The sequence below is a fragment of the Balaenoptera musculus genome, chromosome 18, assembly GCF_009873245.2.
Source record: "Balaenoptera musculus isolate JJ_BM4_2016_0621 chromosome 18, mBalMus1.pri.v3, whole genome shotgun sequence".
Taxonomy (NCBI): domain Eukaryota; kingdom Metazoa; phylum Chordata; class Mammalia; order Artiodactyla; family Balaenopteridae; genus Balaenoptera; species Balaenoptera musculus.
In genome coordinates, this window is record NC_045802.1 from 51,369,680 (window position 1) to 51,380,003 (window position 10,324).

Below are 10,324 nucleotides of genomic sequence, written 5' to 3' on the forward strand. Positions count from 1 at the left end.
GCCAGAGATTGTATAAAACAGAATTCAGAAATCCAGGCTGCGCCATGTACACTGGAAATTACTCTGCTGTCCTCCAGTCAGCTAAGTCCCTGTTGGATCTGTGAAATTTCAGAGCCAGGAGGAGCCACTCATTGTAGCAATTCACGGTAGAGTCCAGGTGGTTCATTCTTGGCTTCACAGCTGGTTAATGGCATAGGTGGGACAAGCATCTTGGATTTTTTGTGTTCTATGCAATGCTTTCTGGGAAAGTCGAAGTAGAAAATCAATTTCTATTTTAAAAAGGTGAACTTTAAGTTTGAAATGTGGTCTAAAGAATATGATTAAGGACTAATGCTAAAGGAATGAGAAATATGGTTTAGGGTTATGAGTGCTAATTCCAGCGCTAATTCCAGTGCTGGCTATTTTGATCTCAGTACTCATCCTTCTTGTCTTGGTAAAAACAAGGTCAACATTCAGTCGCTTCAAAGCTGAGCCGAGTAACAATATAGAGTGTTATGTGAATGAGGAATTACACGGATGCATTTGGAGTGTGAATATTCTGCCCTGTTTTGAAACTGCCCTTCTTCCCATCGTACCTAGAGCCCTACAGATGGGGCCATCACTGAGATCTCACTCTCCTCTTTTCTCTTAGCACTTTAAGACTGTTAAATACAACTGAGCACTTGATCCCACTGAGGCTTTTTTGGCTCAATATTGATTTCATGTGTATTCACTTCTTTTTCAGGACAGGGACAGAATGATAGGTTCTTTCTGGACCATCACAATGTACCTGCCACAAGGGGAGCTCAAGAAATAATTTTTATAGATGTGATAATTACATTTAGGTTACTCAATTGAATTATATTTTGGTAACTCTAGTCATAAGTCTCAGGGTCAAAGCCAAATAATTTTAAGGTAAACATACACATTCCTCATCTGGAATTTAAAATACAGTACTGGCTACCTATTACAGGACCTACTAGGCACCTCATCCACAGGATCTCATTTACTCTCTCACAGTAGTCTTTAGGTTAGGAATTGTTTTTCATGACTTTATAGATAGTGAAATGGAGCTTTAGAAGTGCATGTAAGGTCACATAGCTGGTTAGTTGTGAGACTGTGATTTGGAGCTAGGATTTGAATCCTAACCTATCTGGTTACATAGACTGTGCTTTCGATTAATTACATAGAGTCTAAACAGATTTTTTTTTCCTAATTTGAGGAGGCAGTATTTTAGACATCAGAATATTTAATTGAAGTTTAACCTTAAATTGAGTGAAAATGTAAAAGTAACCATGTGAAAGATTTATTATTTGATCCTCATGAATGACCTTAATCAAGTCACAAGAAATGTCTCAATTTCCCCTCTTGTAAAGTGGAGGGAAAGGATTAGATGATCTTTAAAGCTGGCTCACTCTAATACATCAGTTTAACAGATAAGCTAACTGATCCTGTAAAAGTGGCCTGAAAAGCAAAGAAGCAAGGCGAGATCATATGCCAGACCTTAGTTTTCTTCTTTGTACTTTCTCTACTCATGCTTTGAGTACTACTACTACAGATACAAGAGGTTTTTTTCACCTGATGACTTAAAAGCCCTTATTAATAAACTTTATTTGTAAATTCGCCAGTAGTTAAAGTGCTGTGTAAACGGCATTTGTAAATAGGAGTAAAAAGTTGGATCAAGTTTTAATAACCCTTTCCTGAAAACTTTTAGGTTTGAACTAATTTTGCTGTTAGCACTGATGAAGGATATTTTTTTGACTTCGTAAATGTGGAAACTTTTACAAAGTTGCTTTTACGAAGACACTTTTTGAAGTGTCCTAGGAAGTATATCAAAATCCTAGATTGGCTAAGATCACCCGTCAAAGACAGAAAGCGTGGTGAAGAACAATGTCCCACAATCCTTTGAAATGCTTTAACTAGAAGGTCTTGAGGGCATGCACATTCAACAATGCACTTCAGAATTCATTCCTCAGAGACGTTTGCCATGGGGAGCTTGCCCAAAGCAAACCTTTTCCCTGGTAAGAGAACAAAGAAAAGCCCTTTTAGTCATAAAAAAACCCTAATACTTTCATGTGATCCCCTTGATATGAATGTACCTTATGAAATCTACCTGGCAGTCTCTAAATCATGAATGCTGGGGAACACGGTGTGTAAAAAACAGAAAGCGTTGGTTCAATTGCTTCTCCACACATGATGATCAAATAGTGGTTGAAGGAAAAGCAGATAGAGGATTTAAAGTGACTGTACAAATCAATAGCAAACAGCCTGAGACTTTCTATTTTGGGATTTTTCTCATATATTAAGTGACTGTAGCTATTTGGGCCTTCTGGCTAAGGATGCTTTTTTAAGTCTCTTAAAGTTAAGGTATAATTCATATATAGCTAAATGGACAGGGCTTAAATGCACAGTTTGCACTTTTGGAAGAGTTTTGACAAATGAATGCCTCCCTATGACCCACACTTAACAGGGATTTTTGAAAATGCATTTATTCTTCTAAAGTAGCAACATTTGAATATTTTGGATTTGGATGCTATTCTATTAAAATTTTTATTTAGATATTATTTCTGCTCTATTATTTTATACATATTATCAGTTTCTGTAACTGAAACATGATTCATAAATCAGAGGTGTGCTTGTAATTGAAAGAATCTAAGATTTGAAACTTTATTGATGTTTGCTTAATAATGCCCCTAAAGTAATAAAAATTTGATAGGCTTATAGTAACTAGAAATAAGACATAATTAGTTCTTTTCTGCTTATAGAAAATATGAGAAATAGCAAGGCCACACTTCCTTTTTTTTTTCTGTTTGAGAAAAGCAGTGTAGTTCAGCTACCTTAGGCTACAGTCTACTTTAATTAAAGGATTTAATTAAAGGATTTGCTCTCTTGCTTGTGGCTTAAGTAATTTTTATATTCTTTTCTTTGATGTATTTTTTTTCAACACCAGTGTCAGTAAAAGAAAAAATGAGTATAACCTGGTCTACAAAATCCTTAAAACTGTTCACGAGAACTATTTAGCACAACTTAAAAATGTATTAGAAATTCCTTTTAAGCCAGCAGTCCAACCTGGCTCACTTAGTTTGCCAGTGCACACTTGACATTTATGGAAATTATTCTTAGGCCATTCAGTCATGGACAAAACACTCCCATTCTCTGATATTAGAATAATCCCATCATGTGTCAGGAACTCCTTTGGGGGCTGTTATTTCAATGATATAAAATTTATGATGAATTTATGGATCTTTTCCTCTATTCTCTTTAATTTTCACCTTTCCTTATTTCCATTCTTTTAATATCCTAATGGTGTGTCCAAAAGGATGTGAAATAGTCAAAGGAAGTTAGAAAGAAAGGAGAGAGAGAAACTTGGGGATTTAACAATACCCTGTTGAATAAAGGAGAATTGCTATTTTCTTAAAGAAAGGAAAAGTTCTTTGCAGTACAGAATAGAGTGTGCTAGGAGATGAGAAAAAATTTCCACAGCAGGCTTTTTAAAAAAATTGTATTTCATCAATGAGATACTTTTATTTCACTTCTGCTAATAATTAAGGTCTGGATTTTAATGAAAATCTTTTCAATCAAATTCTGTTGACATCTTTAAAAAGTTTCCTATCCGTTGAGATCTAGTAGTAGAAGAATTGAACTGCCTGAACTAAAATGTAAAGGGAAACAGTGAATTTCCTGAAAGTTCACTTACCTTACAAAAGATGAATAATTTTATCTCCAGTCCAAACTAAAATAAATAGCTCAGAATTATGGCATCTTTGTTAAGGTGAGGGATCATCAGGGGCTTTCAAAGTGGTGCCCAATTTCATAAGGCTGTTTTTGGTCATATCCCTTAGAGACGGATGTGCAGAGAGTTGCCTCTTCTCTTTCAGGCCTTCGAGGAAGAACAGTTATTTCTACCTGTGGAAACAGGGATTCTGAAATGGTTTTATCAGCTGTGGATTATTGAAATCGCTCACATGCTTTCATAGGAAATGCACAAAAGACGTATCCCTTCAGGGGCTGCTGGTCCAGATGCAAGGCTGGCATTCGAGGGGCCACTGCAGAGGCATTGGATACCAAGTAATAGGCAGGGAGGCAGGCAGGATAGAGCAATAAGGAATCCAAAGAGTGGTTCATCCTTTGAAAATCTACATAGTTAATTTTTTTATTGTGATAAAAAACACATAACATAAAATTTACCATCTTAATCATTTGTAAGTGTACAGTTCACTGGTGTTAGGCCTTGTTACAGATCTCCAGTTTTCATCTTGCAAAATTGAAACTCTGTACCTTTTCCCTCTCCTCCCAGGCCCTGGTAGCCACCATTCTAATGTTTCTATGAATTTGACTACTTTAGATGCCATACAGTAATTGCTTTTTTGTGACTGACTCATTTCACTTAGCATAATGTCCTCAAGGTTCATCCATGTTGTAGCAGGTGACAAGATTTCCTCTCCTTTTTAGGCTGAATAATAATAATAATAATGTTCCATTGTATACATATAGGCAGGGAGGCATATATATATATCACATTTTGCATATCCCTTCTTCTGTCCATGGACATTGGGTTGCTTCTACCTCTTGGCTATTGTGAATAACGTTGCAATGAATATGTGCTGTGGACTGAATGTGTGCCTCCAAAATTCATATGTAGAAACCTAATCCTCAGTGTGATGGCAAGTAGGAAAACACAGGCTGGGACTGATGAGCAGAAAGCCTTGGGCCAAAACTGGCGAGCAGGAACCATATGCTGGGGTTTTAGCAAAACTTTCCTGAGGGTGGGAGCCCCGGGTGTTCTGCACACACGCTGCTGGGTACACAACTTGAAGCTGAGTTTCAGTCCATGTGAAAGCTTCCACCTTTACCCTTGTGAGGCAATACCTGTGGGCTTCCCTGGTGGTGCAGTGGTTAAGAATCCGCCTGCCAATGCAGGGGACACAGGTTCGAGCCCTGGTCCCGGAAGATACCACATGCTGTGGAGCAACTAAGCCCGTGCGCCGCAACAACTGAGCCTGCGCTCTAGAGCCCGTGAGCCACAAGAACTTGCTCCTGATCTTAGAGGAAATGCTTTCAGTTTCTGACCATTGAGAATGATGTTTGCTATGGGTTTGTTGTATATGGCGTTTATTATGTTGAGGTAGGTCCCCTATATGCTCACTTTCTGGAGAGTTTTTATCATAAATGGGTGTGGAATTTTGTCAAAAGCTTTTTCTGCGTCTATTGAGACGATCATATGGTTTTTATTCGTTAATTTGTTAATGTGGTGTATCACATTGATTGATTTGTGTATATTGAAGAATCCTTGCATCCCTGGGATAAATCTCACTTGATCATGGTGTATGATCCTTTTAATGTGTTGTTGGATTCTGTTTGCTAGTATTTTGTTGAGGATTTTTGCATGTATATTCATCAGTGATATTGGTGTGTAATTTTCTTTTTTTGTAGTATGTTTGTCTGGTTTTGGTAACAGGGTGATGGTGGCCTCATAGAATGAGTTTGGGAGTGTTCCCTCCTCTGCAATTTTTTGGAAGAGTTTGAGAAGAATGGGTGTTAGCTCTTCTCTAAATGTTTGATAGAATTCACCTGTGAAGCCATCTGGTCCTGGACTTTTGTTTGCTGGAAGATTTTTAATCACAGTTTCAATGTCATTACTTGTGATTGGTCTGTTCATATATTCTATTTCTTCTTGGTTCAGTCTTGGAAGGTTGTACTTTTCTAAGAATTTGTCCATTTCTTCCAGGTTGTCCATTTTATTGGCATAGAGTAGCTTGTAGTAGTCTCTTATGATGCTTTGTATTTCTGTGGTGTCTGTTGTAGCTTCTCCTTTTTTGTTTCTAATTTTATTGATTTGTCCTCTCCCTCTTTTTCTTGATGAGTCTGGCTAAAGGTTTACCAATTTTATCTTCTCAAAGAACCAGCTTTTAGTTTTATTGATCTTTGCTATTATTTTGTTTCTATTTCATTTATTTATGCTCTGATCTTTATGATTTCTTTCCTTCTACTAACTCTGGGTTTTGATTGTTCTTTCTCTAGTTCCTTTAGATGTAAGGTTAGATTGTTTATTTGAGATTTTTCTTGTTTCTTGAGGTAGGCTTGTATTGCTATAAACTTCCCTCTTAGAACTGCTTTTGCTGCATCCCATAGGGTTTGGATCATCGTGTGTTCGTTGTCATTTGTCTCTAGGTATTTTTTGATTTCCTCTTTGATTTCTTCAGTGATCTCTTGGTTATTTAGTAACGTATTGTTTAGCCTCCATGTGTTTGTGTTTTTAACGTTTTTTCCCCTGTAATTGATTTCTAATTTCATAGCGCTGTGGTTGGAAAAGATGCTTGATATGATTTCAATTTTCTTAAATTTACCAAGGCTTGATTTGCGACGCAAGACGCGACCAATCCTGGAGAATGTTTCGTGTGCACTTGAGAAGAAAGTGTAGTCTGCTGTTTGTGGATGGAATGTCCTATAAATATCAGTTAAATCTATCTGGTCTATTGTGTCATTTAAAGCTTGTGTTTCCTTATTAACTTCCTGTCTGGATGATCTGTCCATTGGTGTAAGTGAGGTGTTAAAGTCCCCCACTATTCTTGTGTTACTGTCGATTTCCTCTTTTATAGTTGTTAGCAGTTGCCTTATGTATTGAGGTGCTCCTATGTTGGGTGCATGTACATTTATAATTGTTATATCTTCTTCCTGGATTGATCCCTTGATCATTATGTAGTGTCCTAACTTGTCTCTTGTAACATTCTTTATTTTAAAGTCTATTTTATCTGATATGAGTATTGCTACTCTAGCTTTCTTTTGATTTCCATTTGCATAGAATCTCTTTTTCCATCCCCTCACTTTCAGTCTGAATGTTTCCCTAGGTCTGAAGTGGGTCTCTTGTAGACAGCATATATATGGGTCTTGTTTTTGTATCCATTCAGCGAGCCTGTGTCTTTTGGTTGGAGCATTTAATCCATTCACGTTTAAGGTAATTATTGATATGTATGTTCCTATTACCATTTTCTTAATTGTTATGGGTTTGTTTTTGTAGGTCCTTTTCTTCTCTTGTGTTTCCCACTTAGAGAAGTTCCGTTCGCATTTGTTGTAGAGCTGGTTTGGTGGTGCTGAATTCTCTTAGCTTTTGCTTGTCTGTAAAGCTTTTGATTTCTCCATCGAATCTGAATGAGATCCTTGCCCAGTAGAGTAATCTTGGCTGTAGGTTCTTCCCTTTCATCACTTTAAATATTTTGTGCCATTCCCTTCTGGTTTGTAGAGTTTCTGCTGAGAAATCAGCTGTTAACCTTATGGGAGTTTCCTTATATGTTATTTCTCATTTTTCCCCTGTTGTTTTAATAATTTTTCTTTATCTTTAATTTGTGTCAATTTGATTACTATGTGTCTTGATGTGTTTCTCCTTGGCTTTATCCTTCCTGGGACTCTCTGCACTTCCTGGACTTTGGTGGCTATTTCTTTTCCCATGTTAGGGAAGTTTTCGACTATAGTCTCTTCAAATATTTTCTTGGGTCCTTTCTCTCTCTCTTCTCCTTCTGGTACCTCTATAATGCAAATGTTGGTGCATTTAATGTTGTCCCAGATGTCCCTTAGACTGTCTTCATTTCTTTTCATTCTTTTTTCTGTATTCTGTTCCACAGCAGTTAATTCCACCACTCTGTCTTCCAGCTCACTTATCTGTTCTTCTGCCCCAGTTATTCTGCTATTGATTCCTTCTAGTGTATTTTTCAGTTCAGTTATTGTATTGTTCATCTCTGTTTGTTTGTTCTTTAATTCTTCTAGGTCTCTGTTAAACATTTCTTGCATCTTCTCAATCTTTGCCTCCATTCTTTTCCCGAGGTCCTGGATCATCTTCACTATCATTATTCTGAGTTCTTTTTCTGGAAGGTTTCCTATCTCCACTTGATTTAATTGTTTTTCTGGGGTTTTACCTTGTTCCTTCATCTGGTACATAGCCCTCTGCCTTTTCATTTTTTCTGTCTTTCTGTGAATGTGGTTTTCATTCCACAGGCTGCAGGATTGTAGTTCTTGCTTCTGCTGTCTGCCCTTTGGTGGATGAGGCTATCTAAGAGGCTTTTGCAAGTTTCCTGATGGGAGGGACTGGTAGTGGGTAGAGCGTGGTGTTGCTCTGGTGGGCAGAGCTCAGTAAAACTTCAGTCCGCCTGTCTGCTGATGGGTGTGGCTTTGTTCCCTCCCTGTTGGTTGTTTGGCCTGAGGCAACTCAGCACTGGAGGCTACAGTCTCTTTGGTGGGGCTAATGGTGGACTCGGGGAGCGCTCATGCCAAGTAGTACTTCCCAGAACTTCTGCTGCCAGTGTCCTTGTCCCTGCAGTGAGCCAGAGCCACCCCCCGCCTCTGCAGGAGACCCTCCAACACTAGCAGGTAAGTCTGCTTCAGTCTCCTATGGGGTCACTGCTCCTTACCCCTGGGTCCTGATGAACACACCAGTTTGTGTGTGCCTTCCAAGAGTGGAGTCTCTGTTTCCCCCAGTCCTGTCGAAGTCCTGCAATCAAATCCTGCTGGCCTTCAAAGTCTGATTCTCTGGGAATTCCTCCTCCCGTTGCCAGACCCCCAGGTTAGGAAGACTGACATGGGGCTCAGAACCTTCACTCCAGTGGGTGGACTTCTGTGGTATAAGTGTTCTCCAGTTTGTGAGTCACCCACCCAGTGGTTATGGGATTTGATTTTATTGTGATTGCGCCCCTCCTACCATCTCATAGGGGTTTCTCCTTTGTCTTTGAATGTGGCATATCTTTTTTGGTGAGTTCTAGTGTCTTTCTGTCAATGATTGTTCAGCAGTTAGTTGTGATTCCTGTGCTCTCGCAGGAGGGAGCGAGCACACGTCCCTCTACTCCGCCATCTTGAACCAATCCTCCATTATGGTTTATCACAAGATATTGAATATAGTTCCCTGTGCTATACAGTAGGACCTTGTTATTTATCCATCCTATATGTAATAGTTTGCATCTTCTAATCCCAAACTCCCAGTCCTTCCCTCCCCCACACCCTCTCCCCCTTGGCAACCACAAGTCTGTTCTCTAAATCTTTAAGTCTGTTTTTGTTTTGTAGATATGTTCATTTGTGTCGTATTTTAGATTCCACATATAAATGATATCATACGGTATTCATCTTTCTCTTTCTGACTTACTTCGCTTAGTGTGATCATCTCTAGGTCCATCCATGTTGCTGCTAATGGCATTATTTCATTCATAAGAAATGTTGTTCTTAATTGCATAGTTCTCTATTCCTGGTGGTAGAAGTCAGAGATTCAATGATCACTTTGGGAGCACTGAGCCCTCAGGTCCTTGATCTGGGAGCTTGAGTAAGTTCAGAGATTTTCAAGTTGAGGTAGGTTGAGGGTTGGACTCTTGAACTGTATTGTTGGACTCAGAACTTGTTCTGGATTCATGTAGAAACTGGGCAGGCCTGAAATTGCACAAGAAGGGTATTAACAGACCCATCTGGGGGGATGTGAGGATTGGGGAAGTCTGTGTCTAGAAACTAGGTCAAGAGTTAACAAGGGTGGGAGTGCTCAAGACAAATTTAAGACAAATTTCCCCTTTTTGACCATTTGGTAAGAGACTAGCCGTGGAATTTAGGTGAAATAGACAATCAGGAACTTCATAGAAATGTTTTCATGATATTTTTCCAATTCCAAGGTAGTTGAAAAAGTAGGTAAATGATTATTATCACTGCGGTGCTTTGGATAAAATTTATCCTGAGTAAGAGCTATAACATCTTTAGACTTTCACAATTTCTTTTCTTCTAACTTTATCCATCTATCCATCCATTCATCCCTCTATCCATCCATCCATCCATCTAGATATTCACAATGAATAATCCATACCTTGTGAGGGAGTCAAGTATTTGTAGAAAAAGGTTATTGTTACTCAGGTATATTCAATCTTTTATATGCAAGCAAGAAGACAACAGTTAAATTAATCTTTTGTCTTATAAAATTTGGGAGGTAAATAAAATACCACTTTTATTATATATATATGTGTGTGTGGATTTAATATTATATATGACTATAATATATCATCATATTTTCAAAGCTGTAATGTTAACCACTGTCTTATGTCAAGAACAAAACGTCCTGATCTTTACCACCAAGAAATATTCTGAGGAAATATTTCATCCCTTTTGTTTACCACAGGGTGGTATTGTTACCAAATATTTTATATATTTTTTTCATGACAGTGTTTTCTGGTGTAAAATTAGCTAAAGTACATGATATTTTAAGGAGCTTTGTTTCCAAAAGGAATGTCTTTTCCTGAAAAGGTTTACCACTGAAGGCATCAACAATGTGTTTGGCTTAAAACTAGCTCTAAAAACACGTATTTAAGTTATTCAATCTGAAATATAC